The sequence below is a fragment of the Orbicella faveolata genome, unplaced genomic scaffold (assembly GCF_042242905.1).
Source record: "Orbicella faveolata isolate gen_17 unplaced genomic scaffold, um_ofav_v1 contig_40, whole genome shotgun sequence".
NCBI classification, from domain to species: Eukaryota; Metazoa; Cnidaria; class Anthozoa; order Scleractinia; family Merulinidae; genus Orbicella; species Orbicella faveolata.
In genome coordinates, this window is record NW_028301570.1 from 180663 (window position 1) to 204825 (window position 24163).

A 24163-nucleotide genomic window follows, 5' to 3' on the forward strand; every position below is an offset into this window, starting at 1 on the left:
AGTGTGCTGCTCAGTGTTGCAGTGCTGTAATCAAACAAGAAAATCTTCTAATATGCTGTCAACTTGCTGGAAAAATAATTCCAAAAAAAAAAAGACAACATTTTGAAAACAGAGGGATCAATGATGTGGAGGCGTATGGAAATCTTCTCTGAAGAGTCCAGTCCCAAAATGGCTCCAAAAGTCTACAACACGGCGTATTCCCAGGTGGTCACCCAGCCAGGTACTGACGCCGCCCAACAGGACTTGACTTCGGTCATCGGACGAGAACCGGTACGTTCCCTGTGGTGTGGTCGTAGACGAAAGAAACAACTCAAACCTTGCCCAATTGCTTGGACTCTCTTTTAAGTCTCTTAGAAGGAAGGCCTTTAATTGCTGTTGTCATGAATTTCCAATTACGTCTCGGCTACTTAACCCAGAGATTCCAAAGCCAGCTAAGACTTCAAATCACAAAAGGGCGATTCTCCAATGGTCAGTCATCAAAGCCACATTCAAGAGATTGCCTCCAGTGTGCTGCTCAGTGTTGCAGTGCTGTAATCAAACAAGAAAATCTTCTAATATGCTGTCAACTTGCTGCAAAAATAATTCCAAAAAAAAAAGACAACATTTTGAAAACAGAGGGATCAATGATGTGGAGGCGTATGGAAATCTTCTCTGAAGAGTCCAGTCCCAAAATGGCTCCAAAAGTCTACAACACGGCGTATTCCCAGGTGGTCACCCAGCCAGGTACTGACGCCGCCCAACAGGACTTGACTTCGGTCATCGGACGAGAACCGGTACGTTCCCTGTGGTGTGGTCGTAGACGAAAGAAACAACTCAAACCTTGCCCAATTGCTTGGACTCTCTTTTAAGTCTCTTAGAAGGAAGGCCTTTAATTGCTGTTGTCATGAATTTCCAATTACGTCTCGGCTACTTAACCCAGAGATTCCAAAGCCAGCTAAGACTTCAAATCACAAAAGGGCGATTCTCCAATGGTCAGTCATCAAAGCCACATTCAAGAGATTGCCTCCAGTGTGCTGCTCAGTGTTGCAGTGCTGTAATCAAACAAGAAAATCTTCTAATATGCTGTCAACTTGCTGGAAAAATAATTCCAAAAAAAAAAGACAACATTTTGAAAACAGAGGGATCAATGATGTGGAGGCGTATGGAAATCTTCTCTGAAGAGTCCAGTCCCAAAATGGCTCCAAAAGTCTACAACACGGCGTATTCCCAGGTGGTCACCCAGCCAGGTACTGACGCCGCCCAACAGGACTTGACTTCGGTGATCGGACGAGAACCGGTACGTTCCCTGTGGTGTGGTCGTAGACGAAAGAAACAACTCAAACCTTGCCCAATTGCTTGGACTCTCTTTTAAGTCTCTTAGAAGGAAGGCCTTTAATTGCTGTTGTCATGAATTTCCAATTACGTCTCGGCTACTTAACCCAGAGATTCCAAAGCCAGCTAAGACTTCAAATCACAAAAGGGCGATTCTCCAATGGTCAGTCATCAAAGCCACATTCAAGAGATTGCCTCCAGTGTGCTGCTCAGTGTTGCAGTGCTGTAATCAAACAAGAAAATCTTCTAATATGCTGTCAACTTGCTGCAAAAATAATTCCAAAAAAAAAAAGACAACATTTTGAAAACAGAGGGATCAATGATGTGGAGGCGTATGGAAATCTTCTCTGAAGAGTCCAGTCCCAAAATGGCTCCAAAAGTCTACAACACGGCGTATTCCCAGGTGGTCACCCAGCCAGGTACTGACGCCGCCCAACAGGACTTGACTTCGGTGATCGGACGAGAACCGGTACGTTCCCTGTGGTGTGGTCGTAGACGAAAGAAACAACTCAAACCTTGCCCAATTGCTTGGACTCTCTTTTAAGTCTCTTAGAAGGAAGGCCTTTAATTGCTGTTGTCATGAATTTCCAATTACGTCTCGGCTACTTAACCCAGAGATTCCAAAGCCAGCTAAGACTTCAAATCACAAAAGGGCGATTCTCCAATGGTCAGTCATCAAAGCCACATTCAAGAGATTGCCTCCAGTGTGCTGCTCAGTGTTGCAGTGCTGTAATCAAACAAGAAAATCTTCTAATATGCTGTCAACTTGCTGGAAAAATAATTCCAAAAAAAAAAGACAACATTTTGAAAACAGAGGGATCAATGATGTGGAGGCGTATGGAAATCTTCTCTGAAGAGTCCAGTCCCAAAATGGCTCCAAAAGTCTACAACACGGCGTATTCCCAGGTGGTCACCCAGCCAGGTACTGACGCCGCCCAACAGGACTTGACTTCGGTCATCGGACGAGAACCGGTACGTTCCCTGTGGTGTGGTCGTAGACGAAAGAAACAACTCAAACCTTGCCCAATTGCTTGGACTCTCTTTTAAGTCTCTTAGAAGGAAGGCCTTTAATTGCTGTTGTCATGAATTTCCAATTACGTCTCGGCTACTTAACCCAGAGATTCCAAAGCCAGCTAAGACTTCAAATCACAAAAGGGCGATTCTCCAATGGTCAGTCATCAAAGCCACATTCAAGAGATTGCCTCCAGTGTGCTGCTCAGTGTTGCAGTGCTGTAATCAAACAAGAAAATCTTCTAATATGCTGTCAACTTGCTGCAAAAATAATTCCAAAAAAAAAAGACAACATTTTGAAAACAGAGGGATCAATGATGTGGAGGCGTATGGAAATCTTCTCTGAAGAGTCCAGTCCCAAAATGGCTCCAAAAGTCTACAACACGGCGTATTCCCAGGTGGTCACCCAGCCAGGTACTGACGCCGCCCAACAGGACTTGACTTCGGTGATCGGACGAGAACCGGTACGTTCCCTGTGGTGTGGTCGTAGACGAAAGAAACAACTCAAACCTTGCCCAATTGCTTGGACTCTCTTTTAAGTCTCTTAGAAGGAAGGCCTTTAATTGCTGTTGTCATGAATTTCCAATTACGTCTCGGCTACTTAACCCAGAGATTCCAAAGCCAGCTAAGACTTCAAATCACAAAAGGGCGATTCTCCAATGGTCAGTCATCAAAGCCACATTCAAGAGATTGCCTCCAGTGTGCTGCTCAGTGTTGCAGTGCTGTAATCAAACAAGAAAATCTTCTAATATGCTGTCAACTTGCTGGAAAAATAATTCCAAAAAAAAAAAGACAACATTTTGAAAACAGAGGGATCAATGATGTGGAGGCGTATGGAAATCTTCTCTGAAGAGTCCAGTCCCAAAATGGCTCCAAAAGTCTACAACACGGCGTATTCCCAGGTGGTCACCCAGCCAGGTACTGACGCCGCCCAACAGGACTTGACTTCGGTGATCGGACGAGAACCGGTACGTTCCCTGTGGTGTGGTCGTAGACGAAAGAAACAACTCAAACCTTGCCCAATTGCTTGGACTCTCTTTTAAGTCTCTTAGAAGGAAGGCCTTTAATTGCTGTTGTCATGAATTTCCAATTACGTCTCGGCTACTTAACCCAGAGATTCCAAAGCCAGCTAAGACTTCAAATCACAAAAGGGCGATTCTCCAATGGTCAGTCATCAAAGCCACATTCAAGAGATTGCCTCCAGTGTGCTGCTCAGTGTTGCAGTGCTGTAATCAAACAAGAAAATCTTCTAATATGCTGTCAACTTGCTGGAAAAATAATTCCAAAAAAAAAAAGACAACATTTTGAAAACAGAGGGATCAATGATGTGGAGGCGTATGGAAATCTTCTCTGAAGAGTCCAGTCCCAAAATGGCTCCAAAAGTCTACAACACGGCGTATTCCCAGGTGGTCACCCAGCCAGGTACTGACGCCGCCCAACAGGACTTGACTTCGGTGATCGGACGAGAACCGGTACGTTCCCTGTGGTGTGGTCGTAGACGAAAGAAACAACTCAAACCTTGCCCAATTGCTTGGACTCTCTTTTAAGTCTCTTAGAAGGAAGGCCTTTAATTGCTGTTGTCATGAATTTCCAATTACGTCTCGGCTACTTAACCCAGAGATTCCAAAGCCAGCTAAGACTTCAAATCACAAAAGGGCGATTCTCCAATGGTCAGTCATCAAAGCCACATTCAAGAGATTGCCTCCAGTGTGCTGCTCAGTGTTGCAGTGCTGTAATCAAACAAGAAAATCTTCTAATATGCTGTCAACTTGCTGGAAAAATAATTCCAAAAAAAAAAAGACAACATTTTGAAAACAGAGGGATCAATGATGTGGAGGCGTATGGAAATCTTCTCTGAAGAGTCCAGTCCCAAAATGGCTCCAAAAGTCTACAACACGGCGTATTCCCAGGTGGTCACCCAGCCAGGTACTGACGCCGCCCAACAGGACTTGACTTCGGTCATCGGACGAGAACCGGTACGTTCCCTGTGGTGTGGTCGTAGACGAAAGAAACAACTCAAACCTTGCCCAATTGCTTGGACTCTCTTTTAAGTCTCTTAGAAGGAAGGCCTTTAATTGCTGTTGTCATGAATTTCCAATTACGTCTCGGCTACTTAACCCAGAGATTCCAAAGCCAGCTAAGACTTCAAATCACAAAAGGGCGATTCTCCAATGGTCAGTCATCAAAGCCACATTCAAGAGATTGCCTCCAGTGTGCTGCTCAGTGTTGCAGTGCTGTAATCAAACAAGAAAATCTTCTAATATGCTGTCAACTTGCTGGAAAAATAATTCCAAAAAAAAAAGACAACATTTTGAAAACAGAGGGATCAATGATGTGGAGGCGTATGGAAATCTTCTCTGAAGAGTCCAGTCCCAAAATGGCTCCAAAAGTCTACAACACGGCGTATTCCCAGGTGGTCACCCAGCCAGGTACTGACGCCGCCCAACAGGACTTGACTTCGGTCATCGGACGAGAACCGGTACGTTCCCTGTGGTGTGGTCGTAGACGAAAGAAACAACTCAAACCTTGCCCAATTGCTTGGACTCTCTTTTAAGTCTCTTAGAAGGAAGGCCTTTAATTGCTGTTGTCATGAATTTCCAATTACGTCTCGGCTACTTAACCCAGAGATTCCAAAGCCAGCTAAGACTTCAAATCACAAAAGGGCGATTCTCCAATGGTCAGTCATCAAAGCCACATTCAAGAGATTGCCTCCAGTGTGCTGCTCAGTGTTGCAGTGCTGTAATCAAACAAGGAAATCTTCTAATATGCTGTCAACTTGCTGGAAAAATAATTCCAAAAAAAAAAAGACAACATTTTGAAAACAGAGGGATCAATGATGTGGAGGCGTATGGAAATCTTCTCTGAAGAGTCCAGTCCCAAAATGGCTCCAAAAGTCTACAACACGGCGTATTCCCAGGTGGTCACCCAGCCAGGTACTGACGCCGCCCAACAGGACTTGACTTCGGTGATCGGACGAGAACCGGTACGTTCCCTGTGGTGTGGTCGTAGACGAAAGAAACAACTCAAACCTTGCCCAATTGCTTGGACTCTCTTTTAAGTCTCTTAGAAGGAAGGCCTTTAATTGCTGTTGTCATGAATTTCCAATTACGTCTCGGCTACTTAACCCAGAGATTCCAAAGCCAGCTAAGACTTCAAATCACAAAAGGGCGATTCTCCAATGGTCAGTCATCAAAGCCACATTCAAGAGATTGCCTCCAGTGTGCTGCTCAGTGTTGCAGTGCTGTAATCAAACAAGAAAATCTTCTAATATGCTGTCAACTTGCTGGAAAAATAATTCCAAAAAAAAAAAGACAACATTTTGAAAACAGAGGGATCAATGATGTGGAGGCGTATGGAAATCTTCTCTGAAGAGTCCAGTCCCAAAATGGCTCCAAAAGTCTACAACACGGCGTATTCCCAGGTGGTCACCCAGCCAGGTACTGACGCCGCCCAACAGGACTTGACTTCGGTCATCGGACGAGAACCGGTACGTTCCCTGTGGTGTGGTCGTAGACGAAAGAAACAACTCAAACCTTGCCCAATTGCTTGGACTCTCTTTTAAGTCTCTTAGAAGGAAGGCCTTTAATTGCTGTTGTCATGAATTTCCAATTACGTCTCGGCTACTTAACCCAGAGATTCCAAAGCCAGCTAAGACTTCAAATCACAAAAGGGCGATTCTCCAATGGTCAGTCATCAAAGCCACATTCAAGAGATTGCCTCCAGTGTGCTGCTCAGTGTTGCAGTGCTGTAATCAAACAAGAAAATCTTCTAATATGCTGTCAACTTGCTGGAAAAATAATTCCAAAAAAAAAAGACAACATTTTGAAAACAGAGGGATCAATGATGTGGAGGCGTATGGAAATCTTCTCTGAAGAGTCCAGTCCCAAAATGGCTCCAAAAGTCTACAACACGGCGTATTCCCAGGTGGTCACCCAGCCAGGTACTGACGCCGCCCAACAGGACTTGACTTCGGTCATCGGACGAGAACCGGTACGTTCCCTGTGGTGTGGTCGTAGACGAAAGAAACAACTCAAACCTTGCCCAATTGCTTGGACTCTCTTTTAAGTCTCTTAGAAGGAAGGCCTTTAATTGCTGTTGTCATGAATTTCCAATTACGTCTCGGCTACTTAACCCAGAGATTCCAAAGCCAGCTAAGACTTCAAATCACAAAAGGGCGATTCTCCAATGGTCAGTCATCAAAGCCACATTCAAGAGATTGCCTCCAGTGTGCTGCTCAGTGTTGCAGTGCTGTAATCAAACAAGGAAATCTTCTAATATGCTGTCAACTTGCTGGAAAAATAATTCCAAAAAAAAAAAGACAACATTTTGAAAACAGAGGGATCAATGATGTGGAGGCGTATGGAAATCTTCTCTGAAGAGTCCAGTCCCAAAATGGCTCCAAAAGTCTACAACACGGCGTATTCCCAGGTGGTCACCCAGCCAGGTACTGACGCCGCCCAACAGGACTTGACTTCGGTGATCGGACGAGAACCGGTACGTTCCCTGTGGTGTGGTCGTAGACGAAAGAAACAACTCAAACCTTGCCCAATTGCTTGGACTCTCTTTTAAGTCTCTTAGAAGGAAGGCCTTTAATTGCTGTTGTCATGAATTTCCAATTACGTCTCGGCTACTTAACCCAGAGATTCCAAAGCCAGCTAAGACTTCAAATCACAAAAGGGCGATTCTCCAATGGTCAGTCATCAAAGCCACATTCAAGAGATTGCCTCCAGTGTGCTGCTCAGTGTTGCAGTGCTGTAATCAAACAAGAAAATCTTCTAATATGCTGTCAACTTGCTGCAAAAATAATTCCAAAAAAAAAAGACAACATTTTGAAAACAGAGGGATCAATGATGTGGAGGCGTATGGAAATCTTCTCTGAAGAGTCCAGTCCCAAAATGGCTCCAAAAGTCTACAACACGGCGTATTCCCAGGTGGTCACCCAGCCAGGTACTGACGCCGCCCAACAGGACTTGACTTCGGTGATCGGACGAGAACCGGTACGTTCCCTGTGGTGTGGTCGTAGACGAAAGAAACAACTCAAACCTTGCCCAATTGCTTGGACTCTCTTTTAAGTCTCTTAGAAGGAAGGCCTTTAATTGCTGTTGTCATGAATTTCCAATTACGTCTCGGCTACTTAACCCAGAGATTCCAAAGCCAGCTAAGACATCAAATCACAAAAGGGCGATTCTCCAATGGTCAGTCATCAAAGCCACATTCAAGAGATTGCCTCCAGTGTGCTGCTCAGTGTTGCAGTGCTGTAATCAAACAAGAAAATCTTCTAATATGCTGTCAACTTGCTGCAAAAATAATTCCAAAAAAAAAAGACAACATTTTGAAAACAGAGGGATCAATGATGTGGAGGCGTATGGAAATCTTCTCTGAAGAGTCCAGTCCCAAAATGGCTCCAAAAGTCTACAACACGGCGTATTCCCAGGTGGTCACCCAGCCAGGTACTGACGCCGCCCAACAGGACTTGACTTCGGTCATCGGACGAGAACCGGTACGTTCCCTGTGGTGTGGTCGTAGACGAAAGAAACAACTCAAACCTTGCCCAATTGCTTGGACTCTCTTTTAAGTCTCTTAGAAGGAAGGCCTTTAATTGCTGTTGTCATGAATTTCCAATTACGTCTCGGCTACTTAACCCAGAGATTCCAAAGCCAGCTAAGACTTCAAATCACAAAAGGGCGATTCTCCAATGGTCAGTCATCAAAGCCACATTCAAGAGATTGCCTCCAGTGTGCTGCTCAGTGTTGCAGTGCTGTAATCAAACAAGAAAATCTTCTAATATGCTGTCAACTTGCTGGAAAAATAATTCCAAAAAAAAAAGACAACATTTTGAAAACAGAGGGATCAATGATGTGGAGGCGTATGGAAATCTTCTCTGAAGAGTCCAGTCCCAAAATGGCTCCAAAAGTCTACAACACGGCGTATTCCCAGGTGGTCACCCAGCCAGGTACTGACGCCGCCCAACAGGACTTGACTTCGGTCATCGGACGAGAACCGGTACGTTCCCTGTGGTGTGGTCGTAGACGAAAGAAACAACTCAAACCTTGCCCAATTGCTTGGACTCTCTTTTAAGTCTCTTAGAAGGAAGGCCTTTAATTGCTGTTGTCATGAATTTCCAATTACGTCTCGGCTACTTAACCCAGAGATTCCAAAGCCAGCTAAGACTTCAAATCACAAAAGGGCGATTCTCCAATGGTCAGTCATCAAAGCCACATTCAAGAGATTGCCTCCAGTGTGCTGCTCAGTGTTGCAGTGCTGTAATCAAACAAGAAAATCTTCTAATATGCTGTCAACTTGCTGGAAAAATAATTCCAAAAAAAAAAAGACAACATTTTGAAAACAGAGGGATCAATGATGTGGAGGCGTATGGAAATCTTCTCTGAAGAGTCCAGTCCCAAAATGGCTCCAAAAGTCTACAACACGGCGTATTCCCAGGTGGTCACCCAGCCAGGTACTGACGCCGCCCAACAGGACTTGACTTCGGTGATCGGACGAGAACCGGTACGTTCCCTGTGGTGTGGTCGTAGACGAAAGAAACAACTCAAACCTTGCCCAATTGCTTGGACTCTCTTTTAAGTCTCTTAGAAGGAAGGCCTTTAATTGCTGTTGTCATGAATTTCCAATTACGTCTCGGCTACTTAACCCAGAGATTCCAAAGCCAGCTAAGACTTCAAATCACAAAAGGGCGATTCTCCAATGGTCAGTCATCAAAGCCACATTCAAGAGATTGCCTCCAGTGTGCTGCTCAGTGTTGCAGTGCTGTAATCAAACAAGAAAATCTTCTAATATGCTGTCAACTTGCTGGAAAAATAATTCCAAAAAAAAAAGACAACATTTTGAAAACAGAGGGATCAATGATGTGGAGGCGTATGGAAATCTTCTCTGAAGAGTCCAGTCCCAAAATGGCTCCAAAAGTCTACAACACGGCGTATTCCCAGGTGGTCACCCAGCCAGGTACTGACGCCGCCCAACAGGACTTGACTTCGGTGATCGGACGAGAACCGGTACGTTCCCTGTGGTGTGGTCGTAGACGAAAGAAACAACTCAAACCTTGCCCAATTGCTTGGACTCTCTTTTAAGTCTCTTAGAAGGAAGGCCTTTAATTGCTGTTGTCATGAATTTCCAATTACGTCTCGGCTACTTAACCCAGAGATTCCAAAGCCAGCTAAGACTTCAAATCACAAAAGGGCGATTCTCCAATGGTCAGTCATCAAAGCCACATTCAAGAGATTGCCTCCAGTGTGCTGCTCAGTGTTGCAGTGCTGTAATCAAACAAGAAAATCTTCTAATATGCTGTCAACTTGCTGGAAAAATAATTCCAAAAAAAAAAAGACAACATTTTGAAAACAGAGGGATCAATGATGTGGAGGCGTATGGAAATCTTCTCTGAAGAGTCCAGTCCCAAAATGGCTCCAAAAGTCTACAACACGGCGTATTCCCAGGTGGTCACCCAGCCAGGTACTGACGCCGCCCAACAGGACTTGACTTCGGTGATCGGACGAGAACCGGTACGTTCCCTGTGGTGTGGTCGTAGACGAAAGAAACAACTCAAACCTTGCCCAATTGCTTGGACTCTCTTTTAAGTCTCTTAGAAGGAAGGCCTTTAATTGCTGTTGTCATGAATTTCCAATTACGTCTCGGCTACTTAACCCAGAGATTCCAAAGCCAGCTAAGACTTCAAATCACAAAAGGGCGATTCTCCAATGGTCAGTCATCAAAGCCACATTCAAGAGATTGCCTCCAGTGTGCTGCTCAGTGTTGCAGTGCTGTAATCAAACAAGAAAATCTTCTAATATGCTGTCAACTTGCTGGAAAAATAATTCCAAAAAAAAAAAGACAACATTTTGAAAACAGAGGGATCAATGATGTGGAGGCGTATGGAAATCTTCTCTGAAGAGTCCAGTCCCAAAATGGCTCCAAAAGTCTACAACACGGCGTATTCCCAGGTGGTCACCCAGCCAGGTACTGACGCCGCCCAACAGGACTTGACTTCGGTCATCGGACGAGAACCGGTACGTTCCCTGTGGTGTGGTCGTAGACGAAAGAAACAACTCAAACCTTGCCCAATTGCTTGGACTCTCTTTTAAGTCTCTTAGAAGGAAGGCCTTTAATTGCTGTTGTCATGAATTTCCAATTACGTCTCGGCTACTTAACCCAGAGATTCCAAAGCCAGCTAAGACTTCAAATCACAAAAGGGCGATTCTCCAATGGTCAGTCATCAAAGCCACATTCAAGAGATTGCCTCCAGTGTGCTGCTCAGTGTTGCAGTGCTGTAATCAAACAAGAAAATCTTCTAATATGCTGTCAACTTGCTGGAAAAATAATTCCAAAAAAAAAAGACAACATTTTGAAAACAGAGGGATCAATGATGTGGAGGCGTATGGAAATCTTCTCTGAAGAGTCCAGTCCCAAAATGGCTCCAAAAGTCTACAACACGGCGTATTCCCAGGTGGTCACCCAGCCAGGTACTGACGCCGCCCAACAGGACTTGACTTCGGTGATCGGACGAGAACCGGTACGTTCCCTGTGGTGTGGTCGTACACGAAAGAAACAACTCAAACCTTGCCCAATTGCTTGGACTCTCTTTTAAGTCTCTTAGAAGGAAGGCCTTTAATTGCTGTTGTCATGAATTTCCAATTACGTCTCGGCTACTTAACCCAGAGATTCCAAAGCCAGCTAAGACTTCAAATCACAAAAGGGCGATTCTCCAATGGTCAGTCATCAAAGCCACATTCAAGAGATTGCCTCCAGTGTGCTGCTCAGTGTTGCAGTGCTGTAATCAAACAAGAAAATCTTCTAATATGCTGTCAACTTGCTGGAAAAATAATTCCAAAAAAAAAAGACAACATTTTGAAAACAGAGGGATCAATGATGTGGAGGCGTATGGAAATCTTCTCTGAAGAGTCCAGTCCCAAAATGGCTCCAAAAGTCTACAACACGGCGTATTCCCAGGTGGTCACCCAGCCAGGTACTGACGCCGCCCAACAGGACTTGACTTCGGTGATCGGACGAGAACCGGTACGTTCCCTGTGGTGTGGTCGTACACGAAAGAAACAACTCAAACCTTGCCCAATTGCTTGGACTCTCTTTTAAGTCTCTTAGAAGGAAGGCCTTTAATTGCTGTTGTCATGAATTTCCAATTACGTCTCGGCTACTTAACCCAGAGATTCCAAAGCCAGCTAAGACTTCAAATCACAAAAGGGCGATTCTCCAATGGTCAGTCATCAAAGCCACATTCAAGAGATTGCCTCCAGTATGCTGCTCAGTGTTGCAGTGCTGTAATCAAACAAGAAAATCTTCTAATATGCTGTCAACTTGCTGGAAAAATAATTCCAAAAAAAAAAAGACAACATTTTGAAAACAGAGGGATCAATGATGTGGAGGCGTATGGAAATCTTCTCTGAAGAGTCCAGTCCCAAAATGGCTCCAAAAGTCTACAACACGGCGTATTCCCAGGTGGTCACCCAGCCAGGTACTGACGCCGCCCAACAGGACTTGACTTCGGTCATCGGACGAGAACCGGTACGTTCCCTGTGGTGTGGTCGTAGACGAAAGAAACAACTCAAACCTTGCCCAATTGCTTGGACTCTCTTTTAAGTCTCTTAGAAGGAAGGCCTTTAATTGCTGTTGTCATGAATTTCCAATTACGTCTCGGCTACTTAACCCAGAGATTCCAAAGCCAGCTAAGACTTCAAATCACAAAAGGGCGATTCTCCAATGGTCAGTCATCAAAGCCACATTCAAGAGATTGCCTCCAGTGTGCTGCTCAGTGTTGCAGTGCTGTAATCAAACAAGAAAATCTTCTAATATGCTGTCAACTTGCTGGAAAAATAATTCCAAAAAAAAAAGACAACATTTTGAAAACAGAGGGATCAATGATGTGGAGGCGTATGGAAATCTTCTCTGAAGAGTCCAGTCCCAAAATGGCTCCAAAAGTCTACAACACGGCGTATTCCCAGGTGGTCACCCAGCCAGGTACTGACGCCGCCCAACAGGACTTGACTTCGGTGATCGGACGAGAACCGGTACGTTCCCTGTGGTGTGGTCGTAGACGAAAGAAACAACTCAAACCTTGCCCAATTGCTTGGACTCTCTTTTAAGTCTCTTAGAAGGAAGGCCTTTAATTGCTGTTGTCATGAATTTCCAATTACGTCTCGGCTACTTAACCCAGAGATTCCAAAGCCAGCTAAGACTTCAAATCACAAAAGGGCGATTCTCCAATGGTCAGTCATCAAAGCCACATTCAAGAGATTGCCTCCAGTGTGCTGCTCAGTGTTGCAGTGCTGTAATCAAACAAGAAAATCTTCTAATATGCTGTCAACTTGCTGGAAAAATAATTCCAAAAAAAAAAAGACAACATTTTGAAAACAGAGGGATCAATGATGTGGAGGCGTATGGAAATCTTCTCTGAAGAGTCCAGTCCCAAAATGGCTCCAAAAGTCTACAACACGGCGTATTCCCAGGTGGTCACCCAGCCAGGTACTGACGCCGCCCAACAGGACTTGACTTCGGTGATCGGACGAGAACCGGTACGTTCCCTGTGGTGTGGTCGTAGACGAAAGAAACAACTCAAACCTTGCCCAATTGCTTGGACTCTCTTTTAAGTCTCTTAGAAGGAAGGCCTTTAATTGCTGTTGTCATGAATTTCCAATTACGTCTCGGCTACTTAACCCAGAGATTCCAAAGCCAGCTAAGACTTCAAATCACAAAAGGGCGATTCTCCAATGGTCAGTCATCAAAGCCACATTCAAGAGATTGCCTCCAGTGTGCTGCTCAGTGTTGCAGTGCTGTAATCAAACAAGAAAATCTTCTAATATGCTGTCAACTTGCTGGAAAAATAATTCCAAAAAAAAAAAGACAACATTTTGAAAACAGAGGGATCAATGATGTGGAGGCGTATGGAAATCTTCTCTGAAGAGTCCAGTCCCAAAATGGCTCCAAAAGTCTACAACACGGCGTATTCCCAGGTGGTCACCCAGCCAGGTACTGACGCCGCCCAACAGGACTTGACTTCGGTGATCGGACGAGAACCGGTACGTTCCCTGTGGTGTGGTCGTAGACGAAAGAAACAACTCAAACCTTGCCCAATTGCTTGGACTCTCTTTTAAGTCTCTTAGAAGGAAGGCCTTTAATTGCTGTTGTCATGAATTTCCAATTACGTCTCGGCTACTTAACCCAGAGATTCCAAAGCCAGCTAAGACTTCAAATCACAAAAGGGCGATTCTCCAATGGTCAGTCATCAAAGCCACATTCAAGAGATTGCCTCCAGTGTGCTGCTCAGTGTTGCAGTGCTGTAATCAAACAAGAAAATCTTCTAATATGCTGTCAACTTGCTGCAAAAATAATTCCAAAAAAAAAAGACAACATTTTGAAAACAGAGGGATCAATGATGTGGAGGCGTATGGAAATCTTCTCTGAAGAGTCCAGTCCCAAAATGGCTCCAAAAGTCTACAACACGGCGTATTCCCAGGTGGTCACCCAGCCAGGTACTGACGCCGCCCAACAGGACTTGACTTCGGTGATCGGACGAGAACCGGTACGTTCCCTGTGGTGTGGTCGTAGACGAAAGAAACAACTCAAACCTTGCCCAATTGCTTGGACTCTCTTTTAAGTCTCTTAGAAGGAAGGCCTTTAATTGCTGTTGTCATGAATTTCCAATTACGTCTCGGCTACTTAACCCAGAGATTCCAAAGCCAGCTAAGACTTCAAATCACAAAAGGGCGATTCTCCAATGGTCAGTCATCAAAGCCACATTCAAGAGATTGCCTCCAGTGTGCTGCTCAGTGTTGCAGTGCTGTAATCAAACAAGAAAATCTTCTAATATGCTGTCAACTTGCTGGAAAAATAATTCCAAAAAAAAAAGACAACATTTTGAAAACAGAGGGATCAATGATGTGGAGGCGTATGGAAATCTTCTCTGAAGAGTCCAGTCCCAAAATGGCTCCAAAAGTCTACAACACGGCGTATTCCCAGGTGGTCACCCAGCCAGGTACTGACGCCGCCCAACAGGACTTGACTTCGGTGATCGGACGAGAACCGGTACGTTCCCTGTGGTGTGGTCGTAGACGAAAGAAACAACTCAAACCTTGCCCAATTGCTTGGACTCTCTTTTAAGTCTCTTAGAAGGAAGGCCTTTAATTGCTGTTGTCATGAATTTCCAATTACGTCTCGGCTACTTAACCCAGAGATTCCAAAGCCAGCTAAGACTTCAAATCACAAAAGGGCGATTCTCCAATGGTCAGTCATCAAAGCCACATTCAAGAGATTGCCTCCAGTGTGCTGCTCAGTGTTGCAGTGCTGTAATCAAACAAGAAAATCTTCTAATATGCTGTCAACTTGCTGGAAAAATAATTCCAAAAAAAAAAAGACAACATTTTGAAAACAGAGGGATCAATGATGTGGAGGCGTATGGAAATCTTCTCTGAAGAGTCCAGTCCCAAAATGGCTCCAAAAGTCTACAACACGGCGTATTCCCAGGTGGTCACCCAGCCAGGTACTGACGCCGCCCAACAGGACTTGACTTCGGTCATCGGACGAGAACCGGTACGTTCCCTGTGGTGTGGTCGTAGACGAAAGAAACAACTCAAACCTTGCCCAATTGCTTGGACTCTCTTTTAAGTCTCTTAGAAGGAAGGCCTTTAATTGCTGTTGTCATGAATTTCCAATTACGTCTCGGCTACTTAACCCAGAGATTCCAAAGCCAGCTAAGACTTCAAATCACAAAAGGGCGATTCTCCAATGGTCAGTCATCAAAGCCACATTCAAGAGATTGCCTCCAGTGTGCTGCTCAGTGTTGCAGTGCTGTAATCAAACAAGAAAATCTTCTAATATGCTGTCAACTTGCTGGAAAAATAATTCCAAAAAAAAAAGACAACATTTTGAAAACAGAGGGATCAATGATGTGGAGGCGTATGGAAATCTTCTCTGAAGAGTCCAGTCCCAAAATGGCTCCAAAAGTCTACAACACGGCGTATTCCCAGGTGGTCACCCAGCCAGGTACTGACGCCGCCCAACAGGACTTGACTTCGGTGATCGGACGAGAACCGGTACGTTCCCTGTGGTGTGGTCGTACACGAAAGAAACAACTCAAACCTTGCCCAATTGCTTGGACTCTCTTTTAAGTCTCTTAGAAGGAAGGCCTTTAATTGCTGTTGTCATGAATTTCCAATTACGTCTCGGCTACTTAACCCAGAGATTCCAAAGCCAGCTAAGACTTCAAATCACAAAAGGGCGATTCTCCAATGGTCAGTCATCAAAGCCACATTCAAGAGATTGCCTCCAGTGTGCTGCTCAGTGTTGCAGTGCTGTAATCAAACAAGAAAATCTTCTAATATGCTGTCAACTTGCTGGAAAAATAATTCCAAAAAGAAAAAGACAACATTTTGAAAACAGAGGGATCAATGATGTGGAGGCGTATGGAAATCTTCTCTGAAGAGTCCAGTCCCAAAATGGCTCCAAAAGTCTACAACACGGCGTATTCCCAGGTGGTCACCCAGCCAGGTACTGACGCCGCCCAACAGGACTTGACTTCGGTGATCGGACGAGAACCGGTACGTTCCCTGTGGTGTGGTCGTAGACGAAAGAAACAACTCAAACCTTGCCCAATTGCTTGGACTCTCTTTTAAGTCTCTTAGAAGGAAGGCCTTTAATTGCTGTTGTCATGAATTTCCAATTACGTCTCGGCTACTTAACCCAGAGATTCCAAAGCCAGCTAAGACTTCAAATCACAAAAGGGCGATTCTCCAATGGTCAGTCATCAAAGCCACATTCAAGAGATTGCCTCCAGTGTGCTGCTCAGTGTTGCAGTGCTGTAATCAAACAAGAAAATCTTCTAATATGCTGTCAACTTGCTGGAAAAATAATTCCAAAAAAAAAAAGACAACATTTTGAAAACAGAGGGATCAATGATGTGGAGGCGTATGGAAATCTTCTCTGAAGAGTCCAGTCCCAAAATGGCTCCAAAAGTCTACAACACGGCGTATTCCCAGGTGGTCACCCAGCCAGGTACTGACGCCGCCCAACAGGACTTGACTTCGGTGATCGGACGAGAACCGGTACGTTCCCTGTGGTGTGGTCGTAGACGAAAGAAACAACTCAAACCTTGCCCAATTGCTTGGACTCTCTTTTAAGTCTCTTAGAAGGAAGGCCTTTAATTGCTGTTGTCATGAATTTCCAATTACGTCTCGGCTACTTAACCCAGAGATTCCAAAGCCAGCTAAGACTTCAAATCACAAAAGGGCGATTCTCCAATGGTCAGTCATCAAAGCCACATTCAAGAGATTGCCTCCAGTGTGCTGCTCAGTGTTGCAGTGCTGTAATCAAACAAGAAAATCTTCTAATATGCTGTCAACTTGCTGGAAAAATAATTCCAAAAAAAAAAGACAACATTTTGAAAACAGAGGGATCAATGATGTGGAGGCGTATGGAAATCTTCTCTGAAGAGTCCAGTCCCAAAATGGCTCCAAAAGTCTACAACACGGCGTATTCCCAGGTGGTCACCCAGCCAGGTACTGACGCCGCCCAACAGGACTTGACTTCGGTGATCGGACGAGAACCGGTACGTTCCCTGTGGTGTGGTCGTAGACGAAAGAAACAACTCAAACCTTGCCCAATTGCTTGGACTCTCTTTTAAGTCTCTTAGAAGGAAGGCCTTTAATTGCTGTTGTCATGAATTTCCAATTACGTCTCGGCTACTTAACCCAGAGATTCCAAAGCCAGCTAAGACTTCAAATCACAAAAGGGCGATTCTCCAATGGTCAGTCATCAAAGCCACATTCAAGAGATTGCCTCCAGTGTGCTGCTCAGTGTTGCAGTGCTGTAATCAAACAAGAAAATCTTCTAATATGCTGTCAACTTGCTGGAAAAATAATTCCAAAAAAAAAAGACAACATTTTGAAAACAGAGGGATCAATGATGTGGAGGCGTATGGAAATCTTCTCTGAAGAGTCCAGTCCCAAAATGGCTCCAAAAGTCTACAACACGGCGTATTCCCAGGTGGTCACCCAGCCAGGTACTGACGCCGCCCAACAGGACTTGACTTCGGTGATCGGACGAGAACCGGTACGTTCCCTGTGGTGTGGTCGTACACGAAAGAAACAACTCAAACCTTGCCCAATTGCTTGGACTCTCTTTTAAGTCTCTTAGAAGGAAGGCCTTTAATTGCTGTTGTCATGAATTTCCAATTACGTCTCGGCTACTTAACCCAGAGATTCCAAAGCCAGCTAAGACTTCAAATCACAAAAGGGCGATTCTCCAATGGTCAGTCATCAAAGCCACATTCAAGAGATTGCCTCCAGTATGCTGCTCAGTGTTGCAGTGCTGTAATCAAACAAGAAAATCTTCTAATATGCTGTCAACTTGCTGGAAAAATAATTCCAAAAAAAAAAAGACAACATTTTGAAAACAGAGGGATCAATGATGTGGAGGCGTATGGAAATCTTCTCTGAAGAGTCCAGTCCCAAAATGGCTCCAAAAGTCTACAACACGGCGTATTCCCAGGTGGTCACCCAGCCAGGTACTGACGCCGCCCAACAGGACTTGACTTCGGTGATCGGACGAGAACCGGTACGTTCCCTGTGGTGTGGTCGTAGACGAAAGAAACAACTCAAACCTTGCCCAATTGCTTGGACTCTCTTTTAAGTCTCTTAGAAGGAAGGCCTTTAATTGCTGTTGTCATGAATTTCCAATTACGTCTCGGCTACTTAACCCAGAGATTCCAAAGCCAGCTAAGACTTCAAATCACAAAAGGGCGATTCTCCAATGGTCAGTCATCAAAGCCACATTCAAGAGATTGCCTCCAGTGTGCTGCTCAGTGTTGCAGTGCTGTAATCAAACAAGAAAATCTTCTAATATGCTGTCAACTTGCTGGAAAAATAATTCCAAAAAAAAAAGACAACATTTTGAAAACAGAGGGATCAATGATGTGGAGGCGTATGGAAATCTTCTCTGAAGAGTCCAGTCCCAAAATGGCTCCAAAAGTCTACAACACGGCGTATTCCCAGGTGGTCACCCAGCCAGGTACTGACGCCGCCCAACAGGACTTGACTTCGGTGATCGGACGAGAACCGGTACGTTCCCTGTGGTGTGGTCGTAGACGAAAGAAACAACTCAAACCTTGCCCAATTGCTTGGACTCTCTTTTAAGTCTCTTAGAAGGAAGGCCTTTAATTGCTGTTGTCATGAATTTCCAATTACGTCTCGGCTACTTAACCCAGAGATTCCAAAGCCAGCTAAGACTTCAAATCACAAAAGGGCGATTCTCCAATGGTCAGTCATCAAAGCCACATTCAAGAGATTGCCTCCAGTGTGCTGCTCAGTGTTGCAGTGCTGTAATCAAACAAGAAAATCTTCTAATATGCTGTCAACTTGCTGCAAAAATAATTCCAAAAAAAAAAAGACAACATTTTGAAAACAGAGGGATCAATGATGTGGAGGCGTATGGAAATCTTCTCTGAAGAGTCCAGTCCCAAAATGGCTCCAAAAGTCTACAACACGGCGTATTCCCAGGTGGTCACCCAGCCAGGTACTGACGCCGCCCAACAGGACTTGACTTCGGTGATCGGACGAGAACCGGTACGTTCCCTGTGGTGTGGTCGTAGACGAAAGAAACAACTCAAACCTTGCCCAATTGCTTGGACTCTCTTTTAAGTCTCTTAGAAGGAAGGCCTTTAATTGCTGTTGTCATGAATTTCCAATTACGTCTCGGCTACTTAACCCAGAGATTCCAAAGCCAGCTAAGACTTCAAATCACAAAAGGGCGATTCTCCAATGGTCAGTCATCAAAGCCACATTCAAGAGATTGCCTCCAGTGTGCTGCTCAGTGTTGCAGTGCTGTAATCAAACAAGAAAATCTTCTAATATGCTGTCAACTTGCTGGAAAAATAATTCCAAAAAGAAAAAGACAACATTTTGAAAACAGAGGGATCAATGATGTGGAGGCGTATGGAAATCTTCTCTGAAGAGTCCAGTCCCAAAATGGCTCCAAAAGTCTACAACACGGCGTATTCCCAGGTGGTCACCCAGCCAGGTACTGACGCCGCCCAACAGGACTTGACTTCGGTGATCGGACGAGAACCGGTACGTTCCCTGTGGTGTGGTCGTAGACGAAAGAAACAACTCAAACCTTGCCCAATTGCTTGGACTCTCTTTTAAGTCTCTTAGAAGGAAGGCCTTTAATTGCTGTTGTCATGAATTTCCAATTACGTCTCGGCTACTTAACCCAGAGATTCCAAAGCCAGCTAAGACTTCAAATCACAAAAGGGCGATTCTCCAATGGTCAGTCATCAAAGCCACATTCAAGAGATTGCCTCCAGTGTGCTGCTCAGTGTTGCAGTGCTGTAATCAAACAAGAAAATCTTCTAATATGCTGTCAACTTGCTGGAAAAATAATTCCAAAAAAAAAAAGACAACATTTTGAAAACAGAGGGATCAATGATGTGGAGGCGTATGGAAATCTTCTCTGAAGAGTCCAGTCCCAAAATGGCTCCAAAAGTCTACAACACGGCGTATTCCCAGGTGGTCACCCAGCCAGGTACTGACGCCGCCCAACAGGACTTGACTTCGGTGATCGGACGAGAACCGGTACGTTCCCTGTGGTGTGGTCGTAGACGAAAGAAACAACTCAAACCTTGCCCAATTGCTTGGACTCTCTTTTAAGTCTCTTAGAAGGAAGGCCTTTAATTGCTGTTGTCATGAATTTCCAATTACGTCTCGGCTACTTAACCCAGAGATTCCAAAGCCAGCTAAGACTTCAAATCACAAAAGGGCGATTCTCCAATGGTCAGTCATCAAAGCCACATTCAAGAGATTGCCTCCAGTGTGCTGCTCAGTGTTGCAGTGCTGTAATCAAACAAGAAAATCTTCTAATATGCTGTCAACTTGCTGGAAAAATAATTCCAAAAAAAAAAGACAACATTTTGAAAACAGAGGGATCAATGATGTGGAGGCGTATGGAAATCTTCTCTGAAGAGTCCAGTCCCAAAATGGCTCCAAAAGTCTACAACACGGCGTATTCCCAGGTGGTCACCCAGCCAGGTACTGACGCCGCCCAACAGGACTTGACTTCGGTGATCGGACGAGAACCGGTACGTTCCCTGTGGTGTGGTCGTAGACGAAAGAAACAACTCAAACCTTGCCCAATTGCTTGGACTCTCTTTTAAGTCTCTTAGAAGGAAGGCCTTTAATTGCTGTTGTCATGAATTTCCAATTACGTCTCGGCTACTTAACCCAGAGATTCCAAAGCCAGCTAAGACTTCAAATCACAAAAGGGCGATTCTCCAATGGTCAGTCATCAAAGCCACATTCAAGAGATTGCCTCCAGTGTGCTGCTCAGTGTTGCAGTGCTGTAATCAAACAAGAAAATCTTCTAATATGCTGTCAACTTGCTGGAAAAATAATTCCAAAAAAAAAAGACAACATTTTGAAAACAGAGGGATCAATGATGTGGAGGCGTATGGAAATCTTCTCTGAAGAGTCCAGTCCCAAAATGGCTCCAAAAGTCTACAACACGGCGTATTCCCAGGTGGTCACCCAGCCAGGTACTGACGCCGCCCAACAGGACTTGACTTCGGTGATCGGACGAGAACCGGTACGTTCCCTGTGGTGTGGTCGTACACGAAAGAAACAACTCAAACCTTGCCCAATTGCTTGGACTCTCTTTTAAGTCTCTTAGAAGGAAGGCCTTTAATTGCTGTTGTCATGAATTTCCAATTACGTCTCGGCTACTTAACCCAGAGATTCCAAAGCCAGCTAAGACTTCAAATCACAAAAGGGCGATTCTCCAATGGTCAGTCATCAAAGCCACATTCAAGAGATTGCCTCCAGTATGCTGCTCAGTGTTGCAGTGCTGTAATCAAACAAGAAAATCTTCTAATATGCTGTCAACTTGCTGGAAAAATAATTCCAAAAAAAAAAAGACAACATTTTGAAAACAGAGGGATCAATGATGTGGAGGCGTATGGAAATCTTCTCTGAAGAGTCCAGTCCCAAAATGGCTCCAAAAGTCTACAACACGGCGTATTCCCAGGTGGTCACCCAGCCAGGTACTGACGCCGCCCAACAGGACTTGACTTCGGTGATCGGACGAGAACCGGTACGTTCCCTGTGGTGTGGTCGTAGACGAAAGAAACAACTCAAACCTTGCCCAATTGCTTGGACTCTCTTTTAAGTCTCTTAGAAGGAAGGCCTTTAATTGCTGTTGTCATGAATTTCCAATTACGTCTCGGCTACTTAACCCAGAGATTCCAAAGCCAGCTAAGACTTCAAATCACAAAAGGGCGATTCTCCAATGGTCAGTCATCAAAGCCACATTCAAGAGATTGCCTCCAGTGTGCTGCTCAGTGTTGCAGTGCTGTAATCAAACAAGAAAATCTTCTAATATGCTGTCAACTTGCTGGAAAAATAATTCCAAAAAAAAAAGACAACATTTTGAAAACAGAGGGATCAATGATGTGGAGGCGTATGGAAATCTTCTCTGAAGAGTCCAGTCCCAAAATGGCTCCAAAAGTCTACAACACGGCGTATTCCCAGGTGGTCACCCAGCCAGGTACTGACGCCGCCCAACAGGACTTGACTTCGGTGATCGGACGAGAACCGGTACGTTCCCTGTGGTGTGGTCGTAGACGAAAGAAACAACTCAAACCTTGCCCAATTGCTTGGACTCTCTTTTAAGTCTCTTAGAAGGAAGGCCTTTAATTGCTGTTGTCATGAATTTCCAATTACGTCTCGGCTACTTAACCCAGAGATTCCAAAGCCAGCTAAGACTTCAAATCACAAAAGGGCGATTCTCCAATGGTCAGTCATCAAAGCCACATTCAAGAGATTGCCTCCAGTGTGCTGCTCAGTGTTGCAGTGCTGTAATCAAACAAGAAAATCTTCTAATATGCTGTCAACTTGCTGCAAAAATAATTCCAAAAAAAAAAAGACAACATTTTGAAAACAGAGGGATCAATGATGTGGAGGCGTATGGAAATCTTCTCTGAAGAGTCCAGTCCCAAAATGGCTCCAAAAGTCTACAACACGGCGTATTCCCAGGTGGTCACCCAGCCAGGTACTGACGCCGCCCAACAGGACTTGACTTCGGTGATCGGACGAGAACCGGTACGTTCCCTGTGGTGTGGTCGTAGACGAAAGAAACAACTCAAACCTTGCCCAATTGCTTGGACTCTCTTTTAAGTCTCTTAGAAGGAAGGCCTTTAATTGCTGTTGTCATGAATTTCCAATTACGTCTCGGCTACTTAACCCAGAGATTCCAAAGCCAGCTAAGACTTCAAATCACAAAAGGGCGATTCTCCAATGGTCAGTCATCAAAGCCACATTCAAGAGATTGCCTCCAGTGTGCTGCTCAGTGTTGCAGTGCTGTAATCAAACAAGAAAATCTTCTAATATGCTGTCAACTTGCTGGAAAAATAATTCCAAAAAAAAAAAGACAACATTTTGAAAACAGAGGGATCAATGATGTGGAGGCGTATGGAAATCTTCTCTGAAGAGTCCAGTCCCAAAATGGCTCCAAAAGTCTACAACACGGCGTATTCCCAGGTGGTCACCCAGCCAGGTACTGACGCCGCCCAACAGGACTTGACTTCGGTGATCGGACGAGAACCGGTACGTTCCCTGTGGTGTGGTCGTAGACGAAAGAAACAACTCAAACCTTGCCCAATTGCTTGGACTCTCTTTTAAGTCTCTTAGAAGGAAGGCCTTTAATTGCTGTTGTCATGAATTTCCAATTACGTCTCGGCTACTTAACCCAGAGATTCCAAAGCCAGCTAAGACTTCAAATCACAAAAGGGCGATTCTCCAATGGTCAGTCATCAAAGCCACATTCAAGAGATTGCCTCCAGTGTGCTGCTCAGTGTTGCAGTGCTGTAATCAAACAAGAAAATCTTCTAATATGCTGTCAACTTGCTGCAAAAATAATTCCAAAAAAAAAAGACAACATTTTGAAAACAGAGGGATCAATGATGTGGAGGCGTATGGAAATCTTCTCTGAAGAGTCCAGTCCCAAAATGGCTCCAAAAGTCTACAACACGGCGTATTCCCAGGTGGTCACCCAGCCAGGTACTGACGCCGCCCAACAGGACTTGACTTCGGTGATCGGACGAGAACCGGTACGTTCCCTGTGGTGTGGTCGTAGACGAAAGAAACAACTCAAACCTTGCCCAATTGCTTGGACTCTCTTTTAAGTCTCTTAGAAGGAAGGCCTTTAATTGCTGTTGTCATGAATTTCCAATTACGTCTCGGCTACTTAACCCAGAGATTCCAAAGCCAGCTAAGACTTCAAATCACAAAAGGGCGATTCTCCAATGGTCAGTCATCAAAGCCACATTCAAGAGATTGCCTCCAGTGTGCTGCTCAGTGTTGCAGTGCTGTAATCAAACAAGAAAATCTTCTAATATGCTGTCAACTTGCTGCAAAAATAATTCCAAAAAAAAAAGACAACATTTTGAAAACAGAGGGATCAATGATGTGGAGGCGTATGGAAATCTTCTCTGAAGAGTCCAGTCCCAAAATGGCTCCAAAAGTCTACAACACGGCGTATTCCCAGGTGGTCACCCAGCCAGGTACTGACGCCGCCCAACAGGACTTGACTTCGGTGATCGGACGAGAACCGGTACGTTCCCTGTGGTGTGGTCGTAGACGAAAGAAACAACTCAAACCTTGCCCAATTGCTTGGACTCTCTTTTAAGTCTCTTAGAAGGAAGGCCTTTAATTGCTGTTGTCATGAATTTCCAATTACGTCTCGGCTACTTAACCCAGAGATTCCAAAGCCAGCTAAGACTTCAAATCACAAAAGGGCGATTCTCCAATGGTCAGTCATCAAAGCCACATTCAAGAGATTG

At 44.7% G+C, this 24163-nt stretch overlaps 31 non-coding genes and 17 pseudogenes across 31 annotated transcripts; all 48 read right to left on the reverse strand.

The window, feature by feature from the left end:
* Positions 1–179: 179 nt before the first annotated feature.
* On the reverse strand, positions 180–298 carry LOC149100278 (5S ribosomal RNA; annotated as a pseudogene).
* Positions 299–682: 384 nt separating this feature from the next.
* On the reverse strand, positions 683–801 carry LOC149100279 (5S ribosomal RNA; annotated as a pseudogene).
* Positions 802–1185: 384 nt separating this feature from the next.
* On the reverse strand, positions 1186–1304 carry LOC149100280 (5S ribosomal RNA). Its single transcript, XR_016203310.1, has one exon. It is a non-coding gene; the product is annotated as a 5S ribosomal RNA (ribosomal RNA).
* A 385-nt stretch (positions 1305–1689) lies between these two features.
* On the reverse strand, positions 1690–1808 carry LOC149100281 (5S ribosomal RNA). The gene has a single exon (XR_016203311.1). It is a non-coding gene; the product is annotated as a 5S ribosomal RNA (ribosomal RNA).
* A 384-nt stretch (positions 1809–2192) lies between these two features.
* On the reverse strand, positions 2193–2311 carry LOC149100282 (5S ribosomal RNA; annotated as a pseudogene).
* Positions 2312–2695: 384 nt separating this feature from the next.
* Positions 2696–2814, reverse strand: LOC149100283 (5S ribosomal RNA). Its single transcript, XR_016203312.1, has one exon. It is a non-coding gene; the product is annotated as a 5S ribosomal RNA (ribosomal RNA).
* Positions 2815–3199: 385 nt separating this feature from the next.
* Positions 3200–3318, reverse strand: LOC149100284 (5S ribosomal RNA). The gene has a single exon (XR_016203313.1). It is a non-coding gene; the product is annotated as a 5S ribosomal RNA (ribosomal RNA).
* Positions 3319–3703: 385 nt separating this feature from the next.
* Positions 3704–3822, reverse strand: LOC149100285 (5S ribosomal RNA). Its single transcript, XR_016203314.1, has one exon. It is a non-coding gene; the product is annotated as a 5S ribosomal RNA (ribosomal RNA).
* Positions 3823–4207: 385 nt separating this feature from the next.
* Positions 4208–4326, reverse strand: LOC149100286 (5S ribosomal RNA; annotated as a pseudogene).
* Positions 4327–4710: 384 nt separating this feature from the next.
* On the reverse strand, positions 4711–4829 carry LOC149100287 (5S ribosomal RNA; annotated as a pseudogene).
* Positions 4830–5214: 385 nt separating this feature from the next.
* Positions 5215–5333, reverse strand: LOC149100288 (5S ribosomal RNA). The gene has a single exon (XR_016203315.1). It is a non-coding gene; the product is annotated as a 5S ribosomal RNA (ribosomal RNA).
* Positions 5334–5718: 385 nt separating this feature from the next.
* On the reverse strand, positions 5719–5837 carry LOC149100289 (5S ribosomal RNA; annotated as a pseudogene).
* A 384-nt stretch (positions 5838–6221) lies between these two features.
* On the reverse strand, positions 6222–6340 carry LOC149100290 (5S ribosomal RNA; annotated as a pseudogene).
* Positions 6341–6725: 385 nt separating this feature from the next.
* Positions 6726–6844, reverse strand: LOC149100291 (5S ribosomal RNA). The gene has a single exon (XR_016203316.1). It is a non-coding gene; the product is annotated as a 5S ribosomal RNA (ribosomal RNA).
* A 384-nt stretch (positions 6845–7228) lies between these two features.
* LOC149100292 (5S ribosomal RNA) lies at positions 7229–7347 on the reverse strand. Its single transcript, XR_016203317.1, has one exon. It is a non-coding gene; the product is annotated as a 5S ribosomal RNA (ribosomal RNA).
* A 384-nt stretch (positions 7348–7731) lies between these two features.
* Positions 7732–7850, reverse strand: LOC149100293 (5S ribosomal RNA; annotated as a pseudogene).
* A 384-nt stretch (positions 7851–8234) lies between these two features.
* Positions 8235–8353, reverse strand: LOC149100294 (5S ribosomal RNA; annotated as a pseudogene).
* Positions 8354–8738: 385 nt separating this feature from the next.
* Positions 8739–8857, reverse strand: LOC149100295 (5S ribosomal RNA). Its single transcript, XR_016203319.1, has one exon. It is a non-coding gene; the product is annotated as a 5S ribosomal RNA (ribosomal RNA).
* Positions 8858–9241: 384 nt separating this feature from the next.
* LOC149100296 (5S ribosomal RNA) lies at positions 9242–9360 on the reverse strand. The gene has a single exon (XR_016203320.1). It is a non-coding gene; the product is annotated as a 5S ribosomal RNA (ribosomal RNA).
* Positions 9361–9745: 385 nt separating this feature from the next.
* On the reverse strand, positions 9746–9864 carry LOC149100297 (5S ribosomal RNA). The gene has a single exon (XR_016203321.1). It is a non-coding gene; the product is annotated as a 5S ribosomal RNA (ribosomal RNA).
* A 385-nt stretch (positions 9865–10249) lies between these two features.
* On the reverse strand, positions 10250–10368 carry LOC149100298 (5S ribosomal RNA; annotated as a pseudogene).
* Positions 10369–10752: 384 nt separating this feature from the next.
* LOC149100299 (5S ribosomal RNA) lies at positions 10753–10871 on the reverse strand (annotated as a pseudogene).
* Positions 10872–11255: 384 nt separating this feature from the next.
* LOC149100300 (5S ribosomal RNA) lies at positions 11256–11374 on the reverse strand (annotated as a pseudogene).
* Positions 11375–11759: 385 nt separating this feature from the next.
* LOC149100301 (5S ribosomal RNA) lies at positions 11760–11878 on the reverse strand (annotated as a pseudogene).
* A 384-nt stretch (positions 11879–12262) lies between these two features.
* Positions 12263–12381, reverse strand: LOC149100302 (5S ribosomal RNA). The gene has a single exon (XR_016203322.1). It is a non-coding gene; the product is annotated as a 5S ribosomal RNA (ribosomal RNA).
* A 385-nt stretch (positions 12382–12766) lies between these two features.
* Positions 12767–12885, reverse strand: LOC149100303 (5S ribosomal RNA). Its single transcript, XR_016203323.1, has one exon. It is a non-coding gene; the product is annotated as a 5S ribosomal RNA (ribosomal RNA).
* A 385-nt stretch (positions 12886–13270) lies between these two features.
* LOC149100304 (5S ribosomal RNA) lies at positions 13271–13389 on the reverse strand. Its single transcript, XR_016203324.1, has one exon. It is a non-coding gene; the product is annotated as a 5S ribosomal RNA (ribosomal RNA).
* A 384-nt stretch (positions 13390–13773) lies between these two features.
* Positions 13774–13892, reverse strand: LOC149100305 (5S ribosomal RNA). Its single transcript, XR_016203325.1, has one exon. It is a non-coding gene; the product is annotated as a 5S ribosomal RNA (ribosomal RNA).
* A 384-nt stretch (positions 13893–14276) lies between these two features.
* Positions 14277–14395, reverse strand: LOC149100306 (5S ribosomal RNA). Its single transcript, XR_016203326.1, has one exon. It is a non-coding gene; the product is annotated as a 5S ribosomal RNA (ribosomal RNA).
* Positions 14396–14780: 385 nt separating this feature from the next.
* Positions 14781–14899, reverse strand: LOC149100307 (5S ribosomal RNA; annotated as a pseudogene).
* A 384-nt stretch (positions 14900–15283) lies between these two features.
* On the reverse strand, positions 15284–15402 carry LOC149100308 (5S ribosomal RNA; annotated as a pseudogene).
* A 385-nt stretch (positions 15403–15787) lies between these two features.
* On the reverse strand, positions 15788–15906 carry LOC149100309 (5S ribosomal RNA). Its single transcript, XR_016203327.1, has one exon. It is a non-coding gene; the product is annotated as a 5S ribosomal RNA (ribosomal RNA).
* Positions 15907–16291: 385 nt separating this feature from the next.
* On the reverse strand, positions 16292–16410 carry LOC149100310 (5S ribosomal RNA). The gene has a single exon (XR_016203328.1). It is a non-coding gene; the product is annotated as a 5S ribosomal RNA (ribosomal RNA).
* A 384-nt stretch (positions 16411–16794) lies between these two features.
* LOC149100311 (5S ribosomal RNA) lies at positions 16795–16913 on the reverse strand. Its single transcript, XR_016203330.1, has one exon. It is a non-coding gene; the product is annotated as a 5S ribosomal RNA (ribosomal RNA).
* Positions 16914–17297: 384 nt separating this feature from the next.
* LOC149100312 (5S ribosomal RNA) lies at positions 17298–17416 on the reverse strand (annotated as a pseudogene).
* Positions 17417–17801: 385 nt separating this feature from the next.
* LOC149100313 (5S ribosomal RNA) lies at positions 17802–17920 on the reverse strand. The gene has a single exon (XR_016203331.1). It is a non-coding gene; the product is annotated as a 5S ribosomal RNA (ribosomal RNA).
* A 384-nt stretch (positions 17921–18304) lies between these two features.
* On the reverse strand, positions 18305–18423 carry LOC149100314 (5S ribosomal RNA). Its single transcript, XR_016203332.1, has one exon. It is a non-coding gene; the product is annotated as a 5S ribosomal RNA (ribosomal RNA).
* A 385-nt stretch (positions 18424–18808) lies between these two features.
* Positions 18809–18927, reverse strand: LOC149100315 (5S ribosomal RNA). The gene has a single exon (XR_016203333.1). It is a non-coding gene; the product is annotated as a 5S ribosomal RNA (ribosomal RNA).
* A 385-nt stretch (positions 18928–19312) lies between these two features.
* Positions 19313–19431, reverse strand: LOC149100316 (5S ribosomal RNA). Its single transcript, XR_016203334.1, has one exon. It is a non-coding gene; the product is annotated as a 5S ribosomal RNA (ribosomal RNA).
* A 385-nt stretch (positions 19432–19816) lies between these two features.
* Positions 19817–19935, reverse strand: LOC149100317 (5S ribosomal RNA). Its single transcript, XR_016203335.1, has one exon. It is a non-coding gene; the product is annotated as a 5S ribosomal RNA (ribosomal RNA).
* Positions 19936–20319: 384 nt separating this feature from the next.
* LOC149100318 (5S ribosomal RNA) lies at positions 20320–20438 on the reverse strand. Its single transcript, XR_016203336.1, has one exon. It is a non-coding gene; the product is annotated as a 5S ribosomal RNA (ribosomal RNA).
* Positions 20439–20822: 384 nt separating this feature from the next.
* On the reverse strand, positions 20823–20941 carry LOC149100319 (5S ribosomal RNA; annotated as a pseudogene).
* A 385-nt stretch (positions 20942–21326) lies between these two features.
* LOC149100320 (5S ribosomal RNA) lies at positions 21327–21445 on the reverse strand. The gene has a single exon (XR_016203337.1). It is a non-coding gene; the product is annotated as a 5S ribosomal RNA (ribosomal RNA).
* A 384-nt stretch (positions 21446–21829) lies between these two features.
* LOC149100321 (5S ribosomal RNA) lies at positions 21830–21948 on the reverse strand. Its single transcript, XR_016203338.1, has one exon. It is a non-coding gene; the product is annotated as a 5S ribosomal RNA (ribosomal RNA).
* A 385-nt stretch (positions 21949–22333) lies between these two features.
* LOC149100322 (5S ribosomal RNA) lies at positions 22334–22452 on the reverse strand. Its single transcript, XR_016203339.1, has one exon. It is a non-coding gene; the product is annotated as a 5S ribosomal RNA (ribosomal RNA).
* Positions 22453–22837: 385 nt separating this feature from the next.
* Positions 22838–22956, reverse strand: LOC149100323 (5S ribosomal RNA). Its single transcript, XR_016203341.1, has one exon. It is a non-coding gene; the product is annotated as a 5S ribosomal RNA (ribosomal RNA).
* A 384-nt stretch (positions 22957–23340) lies between these two features.
* LOC149100324 (5S ribosomal RNA) lies at positions 23341–23459 on the reverse strand. Its single transcript, XR_016203342.1, has one exon. It is a non-coding gene; the product is annotated as a 5S ribosomal RNA (ribosomal RNA).
* A 384-nt stretch (positions 23460–23843) lies between these two features.
* On the reverse strand, positions 23844–23962 carry LOC149100325 (5S ribosomal RNA). Its single transcript, XR_016203343.1, has one exon. It is a non-coding gene; the product is annotated as a 5S ribosomal RNA (ribosomal RNA).
* Between the last annotated feature and the right edge of the window lie 201 nt (positions 23963–24163).